The 23,847-nt window shown below is 41.6% G+C and overlaps 1 protein-coding gene across 2 annotated transcripts in view; it reads left to right on the top strand.

Annotated features, from left to right (window-relative positions):
* The first annotated feature begins 13,592 nt into the window (after positions 1 to 13,592).
* Positions 13,593 to 23,847, top strand: part of LOC115476166 (free fatty acid receptor 2-like) — an 85,525-nt gene continuing 75,270 nt past the window's right edge. The window contains exon 1 of one of the 2 annotated variants that reach the window (XM_030212384.1): positions 13,593 to 13,771. The gene's annotated coding sequence lies outside the window, so the exon portion shown is untranslated. The remainder of the gene's footprint in view (positions 13,772 to 23,847) is intronic. The other variant, XM_030212382.1, reaches the window with a different exon arrangement.

The following is a 23,847-nucleotide window of genomic DNA, read 5'->3' as shown; positions in this document are numbered from 1 at the left end:
TCCAGTTTAAGCTTGTTGAACTGTAGCCAACTGCAGCAGGACAGTTGGGCATTAGCTGCATTGCTCCAGTCGTGCTAAGTTTTAAAGGCAAGCAAAGCTGTTGCACCCCTTTTTCTATGCAACTGCTTGGAGAAGGGAAAATCACACACAAAAGGAGCACCAGCAGCAAAAACAAAGGAGTACAACACCAAGAATCCAAAAAACAGAAATAACTTGAACAAAGTTTATTCCTAGAAACTGTACCCAACATGGCCACATTTCACCCAGGTAGGCTCATCAGGTGTTATATGACACTGTTCACTCGTAACACCAAGAAAACTAGACTCAACAGTCACTTCTACAGATCAACATTACGAAGCTTCATTTCATAGGCAGACAAAGGTCTGTATGTCAAAACCAGACACATTGGGTACAATTTCTAATTTGAAGTATGAAAATTCCCCCATGGAAAATAATAGGACTGTACTACTGTCATCTGACCAGGATAAACAGACAGATGTAGAAATGTTATCAGAAATTAGGTAGGCTAACAAACTGGGGAGTACAATAATAATGGATGATTTCAATTACCCTGATAGTGACTGGGTAAATGTAACATCAGTGCATGCTAGGGAGGTAAAATTCCTTGATGAAATCAACAACTGCTTTATGGAGCAGCTGATTCAGGAATCAACAAGAGGTGAAACAATTCTAGACCTAATCCTTAGTAGAGCGCATGATCTGGTGCAGGAGATAATGGTGCTGGGGCCACTTCACAACAATGATCATAACATGATCACATTTGATATAAGCTCTGGAGTAAGTACACACAGGAAATCCAATACGTTAACATTCAACTTTCAAAAAGAAGACTGATAAAATGAGAAGAATGGTAAAAATAAACTTAGAGAAACAGCTGCAAAGGTCAAAAATTTACATCAGGCATGGATGCTGTTCAAAAGTACCATCCTGGAAGCCCAGACCAGACATATTTCATGTATTAAAAAAGGAGAAAGGAAGGGCAAATGACAGCCAGCATGGTTAAAAAGTGAGGCAAAGGAAGCTGTTAGAGCTAAAAGAAAATCCTTCAGAAAATGGAAGAAGGATTTGACTGAAAATAATAGGAAACAGCATAAGGAATGGCAAGTCAAATGCAAAGTGCTGATAAGAGAGACTTTGAAAAGAAGATTGCATTGGAGGGAAAAACACATAGTAAAATCTTTTTTAGGTATATTAGAGCAAGAAGCCAGCAAAAGAATCAGTTGGACTGCTAGATGAACGAGGGGTAAAAGGTGCACTCAGGGAAGACAAGACCATAGCAAAGAGATTAAATTAATTATTTGCTTTGATCTTCACCGAGGATGATGTGAGAGAGATACCAGTGCCAGAAATGGTACTGAATGCTGATGAGTCAGAGAAACAAATCTCTGTAACCTGGAAGATGTAGTGGGCAATTTGACAAATTAAAGAGTAGCAAATCACCTAGACCAGATGTACTCATAGAATTAAAAAATGAACTTGCAGAGCTATTGTTAGTAATATGTTATATATCCTTAAAATCAAGCATGGTACTGGAAGATTGGAGGGTGGCCAATGTAACTCCAATTTTTAAAAAGGGTTCCAGAGGTGATCCGGAAAATTATAGACCGGCGAGCCTGACATTGGTGCCAGGCAAAATGGTATACAATATTATAAAGAACAAAATTACAGAGCATATAAGTAAGCATAGATTAATGAGACAACGCCAATACGGATTTATTCAAGATAAATCTTGCCTCACCGATCTATTACATTTCTTTGAAGGAGTAAATAAGAATGTAGATAAAGGTGAGCCAGTCAATATTGTGTATCTGAATTTTCAAAAGGCATTTGACAAAGTACCTCATGAAAGATTCCTGAGTAAATTACAAAGTCATAGGATAGGAGGTAATGTCCTCTTGTGGATTAAAAACTGGTTAAAAGATAGAAAACAGAGAGAAGGGTTAAATGGGCAGTATTCTCAATAGAGAAAGGTAGATAGTGTGGTTCCTCAGGGTTCTGTGCTGGGATTGTTGCTTTTTAACATTTATAAATGATCTGGAGATGGGAGTGGAGGAGTGGCCTAGTGGTTAGGGTGGTAGACCTTGGTCCTGGGGAACTGTGGAACTGAGTTCGATTCCCACTTCAGGCACAGGCAGCTCCTTGTGACTCTGGGCAAGTCACTTAACCCTCCATTGCCCCATGTAAGCCGCATTGAGCCTGCCATGAGTGGGAAAGTGCGGGGTACAAATGTAACAAAAATAAATAATAACTAGTGGGGTATTTAAATTATGAGACTAGGGTATTTAAATTAGGAGACTGGGCACCCAAATGGCAGATGATATTTCAGGTGAGCAAGTGCAAAGTGATGCATGTGGGGAACAGGAACCCAAAACCATAGCTATGTAATGCAAGGTTCCATATTAGGAGTCACCAACTAGGGAAAGAATCTAGGTGTCATCGTTGATAATACTTTGAAACCATCTGCTCACTGTGCATCAGCAGCTAAGAAAGCAAATAGAGTGTTAGGAATTATTAGAAAAGGAATAGAAAACAAAACTGAGAATGTCATAATGCCTTTGTGTTGATCCATGGTGCAACTGCACCTCGAATACTGTGTGCAGTTCTGGTACAGAGATGGGCAATGAAAATGATAAAGGGAATAGGACAACTTCCCTATGAGGAAAGGCTAAAACAGCTAGGGCTCTCCAGCTTGGAGAAGAGACAGCTGAGGGGAGATAAGATAAAGGTATATAAAATACTGAGTAGAGTGGAACAGGTAGATGTGAATCGCTTGTTTACTCTTTCCAAAAATACCATGACTAGGGAGCACACAAAGAAGCTACAAAGTAGTAAATTTGAAATGAATAGGAGAAAATATTTCCTCACTCAACGTCTAATTAAACTCTGGAATTTGTTGACAGAGAATATGGTAAAAGTAGTTAGCTTAGCATGGTTTAAAAAGGGTTTGGATAATTTCCTACAAAATACGCCTATAGGCCATTATTAAGACGAACTTGGGAAAATCCACTGCTTATTTCTAGGATAAGCAGCATAAAATCTGTTTTACCATTCTGGATACTTGTTAGGTACTTACAACCTAGATTGGCTACTGTTGGAAACAGGATACTGGGTTTGATGGACTTTTGGTCTGTCCCAGTATTTACATGTGGCATGCACAAATTTCCTGGTTTATTTTAGAAAATGCATGCATAAGGACAAACCTTGCCCCAATCCTGCCTTTTTCCAGATTAAATAAACCTGTATATATAACAAACAGTATGTGCAAAACTTTATGCTCCTATAAGTGTGTAATTGCCATTATAGAATGCTAGCATAAGTTGGCATTTAGATGCTACCACTTACATCATGTCTATGGCAGCTATAAATGAGCACACACAAATGAGACACCCTGTGCACCTAACTGATAATACAGTACTAAGTGTACTCTAGAATAGTTGGAATGCCCACAGCCCATCCATGCCCCTCTCATGTAAATGCCCCCTTTGCAGTTAATGCACTAGAACAGTGGTTCCCAAACCTGGTCCTGGAGGCACCCCAGCCAGTCAGGTTTTCATGATATCCGCAATGAATGTTCATGAGAGAGATTTACATGCACTGCCTCCTTGGCCTCTTATGAATATTCATTGTGGGTATTGTGAAAACTTGACTGGCTGGGGTGCCTCCAGGACCAGGCTTGGGAAACACTGCGCTAGACCATTTCCCCCTGATTTTATAAAAGTTGCCAAAAATTGCACCTGCAAATTTGAGCGCACGCCCAATTTGAGCACGTAAGTTAACTGAATAACGATCCAATTAGCACCAATAACTGGCTTTTTAACAAGTAATTATTGGTGCTAATTTATCAATTAACATGTATGTGAATAAATTATTTTACATGTATCCTGGAAAAGAGGGCATGGAACTAGGAGGGCCATAGGTGTTTCGGGGCAGAGCACGGGTGTGGATTAGAGTTACATGCACACTTATAGAATAAGGGGGTTCCGCATGGAAATTTAGGTGGGGCATTTGCCCCACGTTTTTGTTGGTGCAAATGAATGTACCTAAATTTACATATGACCCCTGAGCTTAAGCGCTGTTCTATAAACTGTGCCTAACTTTAGTTGTGGCTTATAGAATAACGCTTATGTGGGGGGTTTCGGCACTGATTTGTTAGGCACGATTTATAGAATTCACCCCTTTATGCATTCACTTTATAGAACAGAGTCATAACTCATACACATGCCGTCATCTACTATGTTACTATGTTACATAACTGCAAATTAGTGCCAATCAGTGCTACTTAAGGCTAATTATTGATTGGTCAATTAAGTGCCAATCAAAGGCCAAATAACTAATTAAATTATGCAAGAAAATGGTACTATTCTATAACTACGTGCACATTGCTCACATAACTGTACATGGCATTTATAGAATTAGAGGGATTTTGTATATATCAGCACAATCTTGGTGACCTCCTTATAGAATTACCATTATATGCCCAAAATTATGTTATAAATTCATGGAGTGCTTTGGGGTAGAGCAAGGGCAGGCCAAAAGATATACATCTAGCAACAAAATTCAGCCACAGAACATATGCATTATCCTGTCATTCTATAACAGCTCTAAAAGTTAGGTGCTAATTCGTGTGTAAGTTATAGGATACTAATGCTTACACATGTTAATTATTATAACTGTGTTTGTAAGTGCAATCTGCACATGCAGTGGAATTCTATAACTTACATGCACAACTATCTTAGCTTGTAAATGCAAGGCAATGTCCACAGGGGAGTAGCATGGGCAGGGAATGGAAGTGTCCAACAGTAATGCGCATAACTTACAGATACTGTAAGATATGCATTAAAGGGTGAATTCTATATATGGTGCTGAAAACATCAGCGCCGAAAATGTGTTATTCTATATGCCATGCTTAAAGTTAGGTGCGGTTTATAGAATAACACTTATACCTGGAAATCACGCCTAACGTTAGCCATTTGCACCAACTAAAATGTGGTGCAAATGTATGCGCCTACATTAGACACATAACCCCCTCATTCTATAACAAATGTTATAGAATACCCCTGTTCTGCTGATGACCCTCCCATTTCCACACCCTCTTTTTGAACTCGTGCATAAAATGTTGGCGTGTATTCTACGCCTAAATTTATATGTGTATATCTCAATGAAATCTAAATAGTGCCAATAATTGTTTGTTAAAAAGCTAATTATTGATGCTAATTAGCTCATTATTCAATTAAATTGCATGCACAAATTGGGCACATGCACAAATTTCTGCATGCAATTTTTAGTAACTTTTATAGAATTAGGGAGTACAGGGCTGCATTTAGGCATTCATATTTATACCTGCTATTGAGATGGCATAAGAGGGCATGCCTAACTATAGGCGCATATTTACACTAGAACACTTACCCATAGGGTGCCTAACTTGTACCACCCAGTTAATAGAATGGCTCCCTATATATCTAAGTGCCAATATCTAAATAGCAGATATAAATTATACTTACAAATGTATTCATAAATATTCAACACATAAGTGCCATTCAAAATATGTCTAAATTAAAATATATAAATAACACATATAAAGGACAATTCTAGAATCTAGATGCCCACATTTACATGTCCCTGGCAGGAAGCAGGAAATTTTGATCCTGCTGATTTGACCCACTGGAATTAGTACCTAAAATCACAGTTTATTAAAATCTAATATTTCATTCTCTTTTAGGTGGTTCTGTGCCAACTATAAATGCCTTATACTCTTGATCTCTGTCACATTGGATCTTCTGTATGCTTGTTAACAATTTTAACCACTTTGTTTGTTGCCACCAAAGTATGCAATATATGTTTGTTGTGACAAACACAAATACATCCAAAAGGTGATCTCTCCACAGGAGAAATGAGAGTCAAATAAACGAACAGTGGATCCAAAAAAGAAATCCTCTCACAGATGGTGTTTCTTAAACAAGGTCTTTATTCACATCAAATCAATAAAAACTTTATAGTTTTGTTGTGGTTGATTTTTGAATTGCAATAGAGGTATCCATGAAAACTGAATTTCCTGTGATTGTGTTCCAATATAATATTTGCTATTTTTATTATCAAGCTAACGCTTGATAATAAAATATAACCAATAAACTGTTATATTGGATATTATATCTGGGGTCGACCTAGTGATGTCAAAAGGTATCATGGTGGAGTGGTCTAATGGTTAGTGCAGTGGCCTAAGAACCAGAGGGACTGGGTTTGAATCTCACTGTAGCTCTTTGTGACTCTGAGCAAGTCACATAACCCTCCATTGCCCCAGGTACAAAATAAGTGCCTGTATATAATATGTAAACCACTTTGATTGTAATCCACAGAAAAGCAGTATATCAAATCCCATCCCCTTTCTATACCATCCCTTACATACATAAATGTCTAGAATAGCAGCACTTATGCATAAGTGTACACTTACCCATGAAAATGCCAGCAGGGTCCTTAAGTACAGTTCTGTAAAAGCATACCTATCATTCATAGGCTGCTCACAGTTACGCCAGTTCTATGGCTGCTCTAACTGCAGGAACCTAAATGTAAGGCACATAAATACTATAATGGATTATGGGCACCCAGGTGTCATTATAGATTAGGGCAGTGGTCTTCATTAATTTTTAAGTTGGGGCCACTTTGGATTCTAATGAACTGAAGGAAAGCCACCAAGTATCTTCCCATTCAGGCCATAACATTACTGACCAGTGTGTACTGTCAATGACGTCCATCCCCATAAGCCCACCTTCAAACTTCATTGGGGGGGGGGATCCTTAAGGTTGTCAGCATTTCCAAATGCATTCTCTTTTGTCTATTGAGAAATGCCTTGTCCTTCAAGCATGTGGCTCTTCCCCTAATCCACTTTCCCCTGAGCCTGGGTAGAGAGGCAGAGTAGCAGAAAAAAAACAGAAAGACAATGGAGGAGCCATCAGTGGCCCCCAGGCCTTGCACTGAAGAACACTGGATTATGATCCTACTGCACATCCCTGGGGTGCCTAAATGGAGGTGCCCAGGTATAGAATTAACCCCACAGAGAGTAATTCTATACCAGAGAGTCTAGGGTAAGTGAGCAGGAAAGCACCTGTTTTGGCACTATTTCACACAGATACATATCACCCAATATTCAGCGCTACTTAACCAGCCAGGATTGGCTCCTGGCCAGTTAAATAGCACTTAACTGGATATCCATGAATATTCAACAGTGGATAACTGGTTATCTCCCATTTAATACTCCCAGTCAGTGCATAGCAACTAACCAGCTATATTGCGTAATATAGCTGGCTATCTGTGAATATTCAGTGTATTGCTGGCTAAGTTTGGCAGCTAAATTGGGCCACCCAAATAGTAAGCCTATCTTTGGTCACTATAAACGTAACCAACCAGCATAAGTACATAAGTACATAAGCACTGCCACGCTGGGAAAAGACCAAAGGTCCATCAAGCCCAGCACTCTGTCTCCGACAGCAGCCAATCCAGGCCCCAAGAACCAGGCAAAGACCCAGAATTTAATAACGATCAATGGACTTTTCCTTCAGGAATCTGTCCAGACCCCCTTTAAACTCAGCAAGGCCAGCTGCCGTCACTACCTTCTCCGGCAATGAGTTCCAGAGTCTAACCACACGCTGAGTAAAGAAAAACTTTCTCCAATTTGTTTTAAACCTACCACATTCTAATTTCATCTTGTGTCTCCTAGTTCTATTATTGTTAGAAAGCGTAAACAAACGCTTCACATCTGTCCGCTCTACCCCACTCATTATTTTGTAGACCTCTATCATATCACCCCTCAGCCGCCTTTTCTCCAGGCTAAAGAGTCCTAGCCGTCTTAACCTCTTCTCATAAGGTAGTCGTCTCTTCCCTTTTATCATTTTCATCGCCCTTCTCTGCACCTTCTCCAATTCCTTTATATCTTTTTTGAGATGAGGCGACCAGAACTGAACGCAATACTCCAGGTGCAGTCGCACCATGGAGCTATATTACAGCATTATAACATCCTCATGCTTGTTTTCCATCCCTTTTCTAATAATACTCAACATTCTGTTCGCCTTCTTAGCCGCCGCAGCACATTGAGCGGAAGATTTCAACGATCTATCCACGATGACTCCCAGATCCCTTTCTCGGTCCATAACTCCTAAAGAGGAACTTTGCATGACATAGCCGTAATTCAGGTTCCTCCTTCCCACGTGCATCACTTTGCACTTGTCAACGTTGAACTTCATCTGCCATTTGGATGCCCAATCCTCCAGTCTCACGAGGTCCTCTTGTAATCTTTCACACTCCTCCCGCGACGAGACAACCCTGGATAACTTTGTGTCATCTGTGAATTTAATTACCTCACTAGTTACTCCCATCTCAAGGTCATTTATAAATATGTTAAAAAGCACTGAATATTGACCAATATTAACTGGCCAATAATATTCAATGCTGGTCACCGGAACCCACCCGGCACTGAATATTCGGGCTCACTGCTGACCGCGGGAGTTAGCCAGGCTGCCTCCTGCAGTCTGAATTTCAGCCCCTCATAGGCATTTTATAAAGCTAGCAGCAATCCCGCCAAGGCACGGACATTATTACTGCTTGACAGCAGATGTAGGTTACCACATGTAGAGTGTGCAAGTATCCATGTAGATTAACATACTTTATAATCAATGTGCATAATTCACAACACCACTTAAGCACCTCCCACACCGTGCCCCCAGACAACACCTACATTAAAGTATACACAGACATGCCATCATACTGTAGAACATGTGAGTATATGTGTAGACTAGTGTATTTTATAATCAAACCAGTCAATATTCAGCCTGCAGTGGTCAGCGGTTTTTTAGATGATGATGGTCACCAGCTAAATTAGCCCTGGATGGTCAATGTGGGCCATGTCTAGCACCAGCATTGACTATCTGGCTCTGACTGCAAACCCCCTCCCTGTGTCTAGTGGGACAGGGCTGGAGTGGTCCTCTTTCTGCTCCTGCCCCATGGGCTCTGGGAATCAAAATGTCATCGCTGACCCCCAAGCAGTAGTGTTGCAGTACAACAGCTAGAGGTCAGCCTTCCATATAAGGCATACCTTATATGGAAGGCTGACCTCTAGAGATAATACCACAAGACTATCACTTGGGGTCAACACACCATTTTGACACGCAGAACCTACGGAGAAAGAGCAGAAAGGGGACCACTCTAGCCCCATCCCACTAGACACAAGGGATCTCCCACAGGTAACTCCTGGGGGTGAAGAGAAGTATGGGGGTACAGGGAGGGGTGAGGCTTGGAGTTTGGGCAGGGTTTTCATTTTGGTGTGGAATCAGGGTGTTGAATCCAGGTGGGGGGGGGGGTTGAGGATCAGAGGGGCCTGGAAAGGGTCATTGGAGGGGCATCTTGAAAGTTATATAGGTTCCAGCCAATATTCAGTGCTGGCACTACATAGCTAAGTGACCAAAGTTAGGACCGCTCTTTATACAGTCCTATTTGATCGCTTAACTGTGTGGGCACCAGCACTGAATATTGCTAGCACCCACATAGCTACAAGGTCCTCCTCGACTCTGCCTCCATAACATCCTTCCCCTGCCCACTTATGTTATGGCTGGTCAGAGCTAATATTCTGTGGCTCCACCCATACTGCACCCCTGACAACACCTACACTAAAATACACAAATTCATCCTATTGGAAGTATTTTCACACATGCTGCAGTTTTATAGGAACCATTATACATGGGTATATTGCCATAAAGTTATACAGTGGCTGCCCACTCAATATTTACCACATAGAGCCTGACCATATATAACAAGCAAAAATCACATCATCTAGGTGAAAAACAGACCATGTCAGTTCTATATAATCTTTGAGGGAAGAGGAGACAGACAGCTATAGCAGCAAAACATGTTGTGCCACCAACTTCTGCACAGTTTCTGTCTTTGATATTAAAGACCAGAGTACAAATGATTAGGCTAGGAAATCATCTCTGAATCTTAGTATGATAGATGCTTCTTTGCCCATGCATAGGCCAGAGCTCTTTATGTAAAATGTGGGTCAATTTGAGAGCATTTGAACAATAAACACAATTCCAGCTGCTTCATTATCAGGATTACACGCCCTAAAAACTGAGAGAGTGAGATGTAAATGAGATTGAACTCAACCCCATACTAAGGATAAATTGTACCCTTCACATCATGATTTGGGCTGAACTAATATTCTTAAATTAGAAAAATCAGTTCACTATAGGTTTCTTCTAACTCATTGACATCAGGAACACTTAAGGAAAAGAGAGGCCAGACTCAAGGTGCATATGTACCAGTGTTTGGGAGGGGGAAGGCAAGGGGTCTGTGATCCCTAGTCAATGACTATCACTGTTTTAACTGGGCTGACTACAAGGGAAGAAGGAAATAGAAGTGGGAGAAAGGGTTGTGGTACCTTAACTCACCAGAGGGATTTCCTGATGAGATATAAACCCAAAAGAGATGCAGGAAGTTACCAACCTTAAGAAAGGCCCATAAATCCATTAAAGTCAATTTCTCTGGCAGTGGGATATGCTAGAAGCATCCTGAAAGATTTCCTCAGAAAATTCCCACTATACTTGAATCTAACTTGCCTTGAGCTAAAGCTGAAAAAGACATGAGCTAAATCCAAAATCCCTTCCCTTTCCTTTATGATGCATGAAAGCATTTGGCAATCTGATTCACTTTCAATAGAGCCACACTACTGCTCTTCAGCACCAAGGTCTGGACAGCTCCTGTGATGGACAGATGGGCAGGTGCCCACATCAAAATGAATAGAGCCTAAAACAAGAGCACCAGTGCCAGCTAGGTGATCTCGGATATCAGTCAGGCTTTTACCTATTGATATTTTTTTAATGTATCTTAGCTGGAAATTTATTTTATTCTTCATGCTCCTCTTTGTTATTTTTAACACATTTTTTAAAGAAAATTATGCACTTTTATTATAGCCATGCCTCTTCGAGGTTTTGTTTTGTTTTTTTTGTATTGCTTCCCTGGGATCCACTACACTGTGTTCATGTATCAGTGTTATACTTGCATGGGACTCTGATAAAGACTCCTCTCTCTTCAGCTGTCATAAGTACATAAGTAATGCCATATTGGGAAAAGACCAAAGGTCCATCGAGCCCAGCATCCTGTCCCCCGACAGTGGCCAATCCAGGTTAACGGCACCTGGCAAGTTACCCAAATGCACAAACATTTTATACATGTTATTCCCGAAATTGTGGTGCTATATTCATACATTACTCTCCTAAGTTTTAATGTGTAAATGTAAGCACCATTTTCATGCTGATTATACAATACTAACACACATATGAATGTAACATTCACATGCATAAATGCTACATGCTTAGCATGCAACCCACATAGGGCTAGATTCTATAAATGGTGCCAAAAAAGGCACAATTTTATAAGCCGTGCATAAAGTTAGGTGCAGTTTATAGAATAGCGCTTACACCTGGGAACCACACCTAACATTTTAAGCATGGCCATTTATACAAACTGAAACAGAGTGCAAATGTACATGCCTACATTAGGTATGTATTCCCTGTTATTCTCTAACAATGCACATCAATTTTAGGAACGGCCCCATTCCACCTATGCCCTTCCCATTTCTGTACCCTGTTTTTCAGATTGCATGTAAATTTTAGGTGTGGATCCCACACCTAAATTTATGTACATAAATGCTCATTAAATTTAATTAGTGTCAATAATTGCTTGTTAACAAGCCAATTATTGACACTAATGAGCTCATTATTCAATTAAATTGTGCATGCACCCAAATTTGCATGCACAGTTTTTGGCAACTTTTATAAATTAGAAGGATAGCGTGCAACTGCAAGGGAGCACACAAGTGGGTAGAGCATGAGCAGGGCTTGGGTAGGTCTCACTTAAGCTCTTAACTTATAGAATACTATAAGTTATGCACTCAAGTGCAGCATTTACACACTACCAGTTATGCATGCTTTTTACATGGCATAAGTGACAGTACCAATGCACAAATGCCGACTTATATTCTATTGTATAACAGAATCTGGGTGCCCAGATGCCATTAACAGAAATCACATTCAATGCTCTGCATTTTAGTGCCCACATTTGAGTGATCTTTATAGAATTGCCCCTACATATACAGTATGATGCCTGCCTGGAGCTTTATTCATGCTTTACATGAAGCGCTGAGAAAGACCCCCCTCTTCAGCTATCCGTGCTGTATTCACATGTATCAGTGTGATGCCTGCATGGGTCTATGATGAAGATCTCCTCTTCAGCTTTCCATGAGCCTTTGCATGAGGATCTCAATTTGCTCATATGCATAAGTGATTGGTTAAGGGGGAGAATGATTCAAAATCTTTAATTACTATGTAAGCCACATTGAGCCTGCAAATAGGTGGGAAAATGTGGGATACAAATGCAATAAATAATAAAATAATAATAATAAAGTCTCACAAAAAGTATAAAAGGCAGACTCTCACTCCGAGTGTGCATGTGGAAGTGGCGTGCAGCTCCCACCATGATCTCCCTGTTCAGGATCATGCATTTGATATACCACATTTCTGTGATATAATCATAGTAATTTATATATTATATACAGGTACTTTCTCTGTCCCTAGTGGGCTCACAATCTGCTCTCTGCTCAAGCCCATTCCCTGGCCCAGGACTGGCAACTCTGTGGTGTTGCTCCATCATCACCTGTTATTGTCCTGTGTGACCATGTCCAAGCTGTGTCATGTCTTTCCAGCACCGAATCTCTCCTTAATACCATTCCTGTTGTCATGAGGTCAGGTATGTCTTTTTTTAATTTTTGTGCAGTCCCAGCACTGACTTCTCTCTCCCATGGTTTTCCTTTTCCATCTGATCTCTCCAAATTTACAACACCAATAAATTCCAAATGTGAGAATATGCCAGTTTGAGCACAGCTGCCTTTTGGTGCTGCGGTGTGGAAGGGGACAAAGACTCACAGACAGAAGTATGAACAGAGATGCTATGCACATGAAGCATTCTTTATTACATTATAGAAGATCACCTAGAAATCAGTGTAGTACAGGAGTCTAGCTTTCCTTTTCTGTTTGTAGATTACATTGTAGTGGTGTTTTAAGGCAACAGTAACAATGATACAGCAACTCTCTCTTTTATTCTAATTAAATGTTACTAGACCTTTAAAAACAGCCCATCTCTGCATGTTTTTATAACAGAACTTAGAAAAGATCCTTTGGAGTGTAATTGCTACAACAATACATACATCTTATGGTACAGTGCTTGTATGGCAAGAACCCAGAGCCCCCTCCTCTCCCCTCCCCTTTTGGCTCTCTTCCCCTCCTTCCCTTGGGAGGAGCTATAGCTGATCCTGTACAGCCTCAAGCTGGGCATTGTGCAAGCACCTTCAGCTGCCTGTTTGCAGAGGAGTGAGCATAGGAGCAGAAGAAACTCAGAGGCACTGCTTGGACAGAACGTGGGAAAAGCCATAGGAGGAAGTCAGGAAAGAAAAGAAAACAAGACAGCAAACTCTCACTGGGCTGTACTGGACACCAAACAGTGCATGTTAGAAAGCTGGAGACAGAGGAGTCTCATCATCTGATGGAGATCACAGAAAGGACAGGCAGAGTCAGGGAGCTCTGAGGAACTCCCCTGAACATCACCAGTGCAAAGTCCCCTCAGTTCCCACCTCAGGACCTGCCTCGGCCCTTTTTCTGGGGTGGTGTCTGGAAACGTGCAGAGCAGACAGTGGCTGCGCCTCACTGGAGAGGTAAATTAGCATTTTGATTGTTAATAATGCAATAATGGAATATTCAGCTGGATACTGAGCCATTCTATTAGCTGAAATATGGGGTACAAAACCCATAATGTTCCCTCTTCTAGTGATGTCACTGTATGGCATCTTCTGCTTGCTTTTCTCATAGCAGGATTCCCTCCCTATGCATTTTAAGACAAGTGTTGGGCAGGAAAGTTATTTCAAAGAATCATGCCACTGAAGTCTCCCAGTTGCTATCTAGTGGTTTTATGTCATTCTATTCCTATCTTATGGTGGTTTATAAGTCATTATATCAAATTAAATGGAGGTGAAAGACATGAGGAAGAGACATTTCAGAAGGGAAGCTACTGAAATCAAAGGAGATGAATAATAGGGATTGACAGAAATTTCTTATTTTATTGTCATTTCTCATGTCTTTTATGGAATTTTCATCTTATTGGTTTTCATTTGGCCATTTTGTCAGTTTCCGATAATAGTGCAGTCTTTGGAAATAGTGCACATTGTGTAGCAAGAGGACCCCCTCTTTTCCTGATAGGCTGCACATGCATATCAAGTTTGTGCATGTGCAATAGTCACACAGACATGGTGTTTGCACTATGGGGAAATACTGCACCCTCTTTCAGATGAGGAACAAGAAATGTCATGTTTTTTTTCTACTCATTTTCATTCGGTAATGACATGCAGATTTGTAGATGTGTGGGATATAAGAATTTTATATGTAAATAAATAAATGCAATAACATTTGTCAAATATATAGATTAGCATGTCTGCTGCTTGTGTGAGTCCTGTCCAGGGCCGCCAAGGAGGATAGGAGGGCAAGATTCCCGTGCCCCGGCCTCCAATTAGGCTTTACTAGACACTGTCCTGTCTCTCTCCTGTTCCTGTGTGTCAAGACACAGGTCCTGGCACATAGGTGCAGTGAGAGTGATAGACCGAGGAAGGAGAAGTGAAGATGCAGGAAGGTAAGGGGGCAGGGGTTGCCCGAGCAGAGGGGGAGCAGAGCAGGGGGTGAGGCCCAGAAAAAAGCCTTTTTAAAATTTTTGCCGAAAATGGACATGCAGCAAAATCAAAATTGCCACGCGTTCATTTTGGGTCTGAGACCTTACCGCCAGCCATTGACCTAGCAGTAAAGTCTCACGCAGTAACCAAGCAGTAATGACCTACATGCGTAAAATGCCACTTGGCACAAGGCCGATATGCACAGCCGAAAATAAAAAATATTTTACAGATGTGCGTATCGGACGCGCACCAAAAATGAAATTACCACAAGAGCCACACGGTAGCCAGGCGGTAACACCATTTTGGCATGCATTGGGCACACGTAGACACTTATGCGGCTTAGTAAAAGGACCCCTAAAAGAATGAAATTTGTGGGGATAAGAACAAAATATGAGTATGATAAATAGACTGCAGAAGACAGAATAAGTTACCAGGTAAAGAATTAAGAAAAGGCAATAGATATTGTTAATGATTTTTTATTTGTACACCACTTAGATCTGATTTAAAGTGTAAGCGGTATAGAAAATGTTTTTTTATTCCAAGAAATTTTTGTTGTAAATATGAAAATGAAAAAAAAAACAGTAAGTATAAATTGTATGCAAACACTATACAAATATCATTTAGTGTAGCAAATGTTACGGAAGAGATACAATGAAGGAAGAGAGAAGCACAATATCATATGCAATATAGAAAAAAGTAGAAGACCATACCATATTGTATCCTGAAACTAAGAGAGCACAAGGAGTCACTTATTAAAAGCTCAATAAAGTAAATTAATTTCTAGAAAAGTGATTGTCCAAACTCAACGATATGTCCCAAGTTTGTCTGCTCGTGAAAGCTCAAATTTATGAATTTGAAGGACGGAATGCCACCAAAAGTGGACATTCAGTAGAGAATTATCTTTCCAATTAAGAAGTATCAATTTTATAGCCAGTGCAATAAGAATGTCCAGTAGTTTCAGGTCAGAGCAATCAAGGTCTACATCTGCTACTAATGATCCAAAAATAAACATATACGTATTGTCAGATGTCCCAACTCCCAAGAGCTCACAAGAGTGAGAATGCAGAATCTGATACATGAGAGCAAGAACATTAATCAAGCATATGGTTCCCAAGAGCAGTGGGATAGGATTGGGTTATGCTATGGACTTGAGAAGGGATGCAGAGGGTGTACTGATGATGGACCTGATGTGCTAAAGAGTTTTTTTGCATTCATTATAAGTGTTTTGAGTGTCAATACTGCACCTCCTTTTCTGCGATATACACTTAAGGCAGCCAATGAGAGCAGCAGGGGTGGGATTGGTCCATATGATTCTGTCTTGTACAATACATGCAGACGTACCAAGTCCAGCACATGCACACACAATCTGCTGGATTCTATACAGCACGCCTAGAGATCCATGCTGAAAGCCAGACATATTCTATAATAACGTACGTAACTTAATTGGCTTAACAAGCTAATCAGCATTGATAACAAGCACTAATTGCCAATCATTAGAATTTATACAGACAACTCTGCAAGCATATTCTGTAATGAACCGTGCCTAAATTCTAATGTGCTCAGTTCAAAAGGGACATGGCTATACTTGGGGAAATGGGTGTTTCATGGGCGTTCCAAAATTTATATGCGTAGTTATAGAATATGGCCCAGTGCGCGTAAGTCTACAACATGATTCTGTAAAGTACGACTGAAGTTAGGTGTAGTTCATAGAATACACTCGTGCCATTCTTGTGCCTAAAAGTTAAGCACACCCATATCTGTGCCTAAATTAGGCACAGATCGGTGTATTCTATAATAGTGTGCATAGTTTTTTTGAAACACCCACAACCTGCCCATTCCACGCCCATAACCATGCCACCTTTTTGACTCTGCGCATTAGAATTTACACATACTGCATTATAGAATACACCTAGAAAGAAGTGTGTGTAAATTCTAATTAAAGCCAATTAGTGCCCCTAATTAGTTGTTAAGTACCAATTATTTGCGCTGATCGGCTTGTTAATCAATTAAGTAATGTGCGCAATTTGGCCGTGCAGCCAAATTAGTGTGCACAATAATTTAAGGTGCCACATAGAGAATTTTGGGGTTAGTGCTCAGTGTACTTCATCTGGGCAACTAATTTGTGGCATCCAGTTATAGAATGGCCTCTTTTCAGCCTAATTATAAAAAGCACTAAAAACTGTGCACGCAAATTTGGGCACATGCCCAATTTGCATGCACAATTTATTTGAATAACCCTTATCCACTTGTTCAGAACCCTTATTTTATCATCCTCGCTTTAATATTCCCTTATCTCTTGTTTGCCCTGCTTGTCTGTCCTAATTAGATTGTAAGCTCTGTCGAGCAGGGACTGTCTCTTCATGTTCAAGTGTACAGCGCTGTGTGTGTCTAGTAGTGCTTTAGAAATTATAAGTAGTAGTAAGTAGTAGTAGTAGTTAATGAGTGCCAATAATTGGCTTTTAAATAAGCAATTATTGACACTAATTAAAATCAGTTAAAATGTATATGTGTAAATTTAGGTGCGGAAGTCTCTCTTTCCTGCAGGAAATGGCCACGCAGCAAGTAAAGCACTTGCTGTGTGGCCATTTCAGTGGGAGCCCTTACCGCCCCCCCCCCCCCCATTCAGGTGGCGGTAGGGGCTCCCACAATAACCCAGCAGTAACTAAGATCAAATGCAGACTCTCACAGTTTCCTGCCAGAAGTAGGAAAACCTCTTCCCAGCTTTCCTTGTTCTGGCCAGTGTCAAAATCAGAAATTGAGTTTATGATGGTTGTGGGGAGGAGTAGAAGCAAATCGGAATAACGGATGTTCACCAAAACTACTCCTATACAAGTACTACAGAACTGGGTCTGACACTACTAACCTATTTTTATAAATGTAAGTACTATATAATCTTCCCAAGAGGTCTTTCCTATAATTTACTACTGGCTATGACCTCCTGCCTCTGCTAGCACCCCACCCCACAGCTCTCTAAGCAGACATGTTAAGTGAAATCAGCTGGAAAAATAAAACAGGCAGAGTCCCTAAGACCAACTGGAAACACACTTGCCTTCAGGCACTAATATATAATTAGCCTTTAAGGTGTTAATGATGCAGGAGTTTATTCTTGCCTGAATTTCTCAGCTGCTAAGAGATAAAGCAGATCCCACAATGCACTGCTGTATATCACTTGATTAACACTTCAAGCAAATAATATAGAACTATACAGAAGGAAGCATTAACCATCAGTACAAGCAAGATTATTCACCATACACTTCTGACAAAAGTGGTATAAATGATAACATAAATATCCTGCTAACCCTCGATTAATGAACATAAAGAAACAAAATAAATGGAGTTTTGTTGTGACCTTCATTTACTCCTGTTATAACATCCACAATAGTTGCCATTCAACTCTCAGGGTGAAAATATAAATAACGACTAAATAAATAATGTTTAATAAGCCGAGCCAAGCGTCCTCTTTCATCATCACACACATTCCCACACTAGGAACAGAACCAAAACATGCAGACTGAATCAGAAGATTCCAGCTAATAGACAAATTTTAGGAAATTAAGTCCGAGTTGCCTCCCCATCCCCCATGTAACTGTATAGTTGGGTACTTAGCCCCATGTTGTTAGTTTTCCATTGTATAGTCCTTTCGTGTGATGGATCCAGGATTTGATTGACATGTTCAGACCTGGCTCATGACAAGGTCTGAGGAGTAGCCTAGTAGTTATTTCAGTGGGCTCTAAAAGGGACCTTGGTTCAGGGCCAGAGCTAGGGGGCGGGGCAAACAGGGCAGCTGCCCACGGACCCACAGCTCCAGGAGCTCTGCAGTCCAGGCATCTCTTCCCCTTTACCCCACCACAGTCCATCTCCTACTCCCTTCCCTCACCTTCTTAGGGCCAGATACACTAAACTTTAACGAGCCAAAAATGAGCCTTTAACGAAGAATTTTCTAACTGTTGCATGCACTAAAGCCCATTTTCCGACAACGGTAGCAGTTAACGAAAACGGAATGCAGATGAGCAATTAGTGTAGAAACCCTATTGAAATGACATGCACTAACCTTTTCCGATTGGTTTAACGCAGGAAAATCGAATGAAACACCGAGAAATCTAACGAAAGGTCTGTACCTCTCGTTAGGGCTGTCCGGCTAAAAACTTACATGTAAAAATCAAAATAAAAAACAAGGGGGCGTCCTTTATTGATGCCCCAGGTCGTCGCTGCCCCCCACTCCCTCTGCAGCAATACAAAAGTTTTTTAAAAAAGGATCGGGAGGGGGCAAAGGCACTCCTCAGGAGCGTCCTGTATGGACGGCCTTGCCCTCTCCACCCTGCCCAAGGTCGCCGCTGCTCCCCGCTTCCTCCTGCATTATAAATTAAAAAGCAAAACAAAAATCATTACTTTAGTAGCCCCAGCCAGCCCCCCTCCCTTCCTCTCTACTCTTTCGCCCCACAGCTCCACCTCCCGACATCCTCCACCCTGTGCCCCGCCCCCTCCTGGGGTCGTCGCCGCCATTCCCCCCCCCTCCACCGGGCCCCCCTCCCTCTTACCAGCCCGTGCAGTGCCTGTGTGAAGGCGCTGCACGGGCAAGAAGAACAGCTGATGCCATGTCTTCGGCCAGTTTTCCTTCGCGTCTCTCTCCTCTTGGGCCCGCCCCCATCTGACGTAAGTAACCAATGTAGGTTACTTACGTCAGACAAGGGCGGGCCCAAGAAGAAAGGACGTCCTCCTTTGCTCCTGGGCCCGCCCTTGTCTGACATAAGTAACCTACGTTGGTTACTTACATCAGACGGGGGTGGGCCCAAGAGGAGAGAGATGCGAAAGAAGACTGGGCGAAGACATGGCATCAGCTGTTCTTCTTGCCCGTGCAGCACCTTCACATAGAGGTGAGAGGCGCTGCATGGGCCGGTAAGAGGGAGGGGCAGCCCCAAAGCTTTTCCTCTGCCACAATCTGCCCCCTCTGATGCAACTTCCTGTTTCCGCCTGGGAAGATCGTGGCAGAGTGAAAGTTTCAGGGCAGCTGCAGGCAGTTTGTGAGGATGGCTGCCGCACCGAGGCCTGTCTGAAAAGGGACATAAATTTTAAGAAAGACCGAGAAGGTGAGGGGAAGGGAGGAAAATAGACCGTGGTGGAGAGAAAGGTAAGAAATGCCTGGACCACATGGTAGCAATGGCAGGTGGGGAGATCATGGGAAGGGGGGAAGGAGGAGAGGGGATCAGGGGCCCCTCCTTAATTTTTGCACTTGGCCCCAGCATGTCTAAAACAGGCCATGCCTAGGTTCAATCCCACGTCAACTCTTTGGCCAGAGTGGGCTTTAACAGCAACTCCAGTAGGTGGGAAGTAGGACTGGTGTTGGGCAAACTTCTATGATCTGTGAAATGGTGTATTTATTCAAGGTGTATGTGTCGGGTACGCAAACCCGGCACCCCCCTCCCCATGCCTTAAAATAATCTCTGCTCCAATCTTCACCTGGGCAGCAGCAGCAGCACTCATAGGCTGCATGCAGCCTGCACCAGGACTTTCTCTCTGAACTGCCCCACCCCTTCTGATGCAGCTTCCTGTTTTGTGAATTTTTAAGAATGTGCAGAAGTACAGACAAGTTCTGCAAGGACTTGAAAACTCATTTGTTGGCTCCTTTGGTATGGACTTGTTAAGAGTATTTTCTGTTTTTTGTGATTTTATGTATGTACTGTTAGTCTGGTTGTGAGCCCTTGGGCCCCGGCCGAGGCCTAGTAAAGGGGTTAAGCCAAGGCCGAGGGTGGGCTGAGCAGGCACTACACTCTACCCCAGCTACCAAGCCCTGTACACACACACGCAGCAACCAACTTGCACCTCAGAAAAGGGAAGATAGCGCAATCAGGCGGGCCTCACGGCCTATCTGGAACCGATTCACTCAGATTTCAAGCATGTGAGCCTCACGGCCTAACTGGAACTGACATACTTAGGGAGGGGAGAAAGAGACTAAATGAGGGGGTCCCCCATGGGGATCGGAGCACCAGCAACACCCTCGGTGCTGGTAATCAAGGAGAAAGGGAAGCATACACAGAAACACATCAAGCCGTAGCCCACCACACACAAAGAAAGTGAGGGACTGTAATATAAGATACTGTAGGCAGAGACCCTCAGCAAACAGGGAAGGGAAAAGTCCGCAAAACGGAGTGTGGAGCCTAACACATACCAGCACAGAAAGGGACAGTGCTCTGTAATACAGGAGGTAGTACAGCAAAGAAAGAACTGAAACAGTCACAAAGGGAAGACTGCAGTAAACAGATAACTGCCAGAAGCAGAGAAGCTCAGCAGACAAAGGGTTAAACCAAGCTCAGCACACAGACAGCAACCAGAGGCAGGGAACACTGCAGACAATGGATTAATCAGGAGTACAATGAAAAACAAACAACCCCCACGGAGAGTAAAAAAGGGCAGGATCTGCCAAGCAGAAAACAAACAGGGCACAAAGGGAACTCTGAAGGAAGCGAAGCAAAACAAATGAACTGGAACAGAACGAGGAGGAACTCACCACACAGCACCAGAGCAAACAGCGAAACTCAGGTGTAGTGAGAGAGGTAATTAGACACATGCAGACAGCAGCCGGCAGACAGAGACAGAGCAATAGAAAACTGCAAGCCAGGAAAGGAGTAACAACTCCACACAAGCACAGAGTTAATAGCTCAGACAGAGCAAAGGTAAGGCTTCAGCAGAATTGGAGAAAACGCCAAAGCAGGGGTTGACGGGAGAGGTGAGCTTAAGTAGATCAGACTGACATCAGCTCAGCCCCTGATGGACCAATCAGGAGTAGTTCCAAGCATTCCCCTGTCTGACTAGCAGAATTCTAACAGAATCATAACATGTACCTTTTTGATCTGCTTAGTCATAGGCAGAATAGAAATTTTTAAATAAATATAGATAGACATTTTTCTGTTTTGAAAATGGCCATATTCGCTACAGGATTAGATTTAGACGTCATATTAAAAATGCCCCTCTAAATGTTGAAGGAGCCTGACTATAGAACACTACCTTTTCATTTACAGACTATCCTAGTACTATCACAGTTCAGGAAATAATTGAAGACTTGTTTATTTGCACAAGTTTTCTCAACATGATGTGTATTTTGTTGGATTTGCAGTTTGAATCAGTCAAGTATTTGTCATTAGGCAGGATAACAATCCTTACATTTTAAATATTTGTTTATTATGTTTTGTTTTTGTACCCTGCCTAATTTGATTAGATAGTCTGGGTAATAATTTTTTTTTCAAATTTTCCAATTCAGTTTCAGAAAATCAAGAAACAGCAAAAAGCACCAAAAAAAATGGTAAACAATAATACATAAAAATACGATCATGCCAACAAGCCCATATCACAGGAAGCGAAATCACAAACAAATTCCAAATAATTCAAAAGGTAAATAAGGATATTAAATCCATATCAAGGTGCTTATAACATTATTTAAACTCCAAAGCAAGCCCTAATGTGCATCATTTCTTATGTCCTTTAAGAAAAGAATCAAGCTGAATTGAATTCCCAGAAATGTATTCCTTCCCCTGGTAAGCAATTAGACATTTACATGGGTATTTAAGAAAAAAGGTTGCCCCCATAGCCAACACCCCAGCTTTCAGAGCCAGAAAGGCCTTCCTTATAAGCTGAGTGGCTCTGGAGACATCCGAAAAAAAACATTAACTTTTGCTCCGCAGAATAAATATTTAAATCAATAAATTAAGAAAGCCACCCAATGGCTGAAACATCAGCTCCACTTACTAACTCTGAAGAAAGCCACAGCACGATGACTGAAATGTCAGCTCCACTTACTAACCCTGAACAAAGCCACAGCACGATGGTTGAAACATTGCTTCCATTTACTCAGATACTGCACAACCCTGACAACTGCAACAATTGACTGGTGCTCTCTAGTATATTCCAGTATCTGTTCTGCTTGCCACCAACAGGTGGGTAACTAAATCTATGCTCCATGACTGGATACTTACCATAAACTGCTAATCCCAGAAGTCTCCCAGTAATCTTCTGGCTTCACTTCATCTTCTCAATCCAGCAGATCAGGAAAACCAATCCCTCTTCATCACAGCCATGTCAGCAACAGCTATACCTGACAGCTACCATTTTCTTCAACCTCTCAGGGAACTAATACCACCTGAATAGGTGCTTATAATTACTTTCCTAATGGCTTTCCATTAGATATCTTTAGCTATGTTTACTCCCACCTCCTCATTGTAATAGCTCTGACACTGTCCAGGGAACCTATTTATCTCAATAATAAATATATTTCAGAGATTAGGTTCCATTTACCATCATCCTTAACAAACCAGCTTTCAAAGTCACGCATTGGGCTAGTGTATCCCGTTGTCACTTTGATAATGTTAAAGGACCCTTTAATATTTAAGTTTATTTAGATTTACTATACCAGCTTTCCTGTGAGCATATCAAAGCAGTTTGCTACCTAAACATAATAAGAAACAGAACTCCAAAAATCTGACAAGATAGGACAGAAAGAAAGAGATGACCAGAGTGAAGTTGAACACAAAAAAAAGCCAAATCTGCCTCAAAAGACACACTCAAATGCATGGGAAAAGAAGCTATAGTCACAGATGCCACCAGACCAAGCAGGCACCTATAACCCACTGAATGCTTGACTAAAGGGTTTTAATAGATGCCCTAAACATTTTGAGGTCAATAGTCAATAGAAACTGCTCCTGGCCAGTTAAATCGCTTGTTCGGGGCTAACTGGCCATATTCGATGGCACTTAACCGGTTAGTGCAGTCATCCCCAGCCAGTCAGCTTTTCAGGATATCCACAATGAATGTTTCTAAGAGAGATTTGCATTCAGTGCCTCCACTGCATGCTAATCCCTCTCATGAATATTTATTGTGGATATCCTGAAAAACTGACTAGCTGGAGTGCCTCCAGGACCAGGTTTGGGAACCACTGGGTTAGTGCCACTGAAAATATCTGGTTAGTGCCTAACTCAAAACTGGCTATTTTGAGGGTGGAGTTAGAACTTGGCCAGTTAATTGCCAATATCCAGCACTTAACCGATCTAGATAACTGCATAAATAGGACTGCATAAAAGTCA

The sequence above is a fragment of the Microcaecilia unicolor genome, chromosome 8 (genome assembly GCF_901765095.1).
Source record: "Microcaecilia unicolor chromosome 8, aMicUni1.1, whole genome shotgun sequence".
Classification (NCBI taxonomy): Eukaryota; Metazoa; Chordata; class Amphibia; order Gymnophiona; family Siphonopidae; genus Microcaecilia; species Microcaecilia unicolor.
The sequence above is the reverse complement of the archived record's forward strand: the minus strand, read 5'-3'. Positions and strand labels throughout refer to the sequence as shown.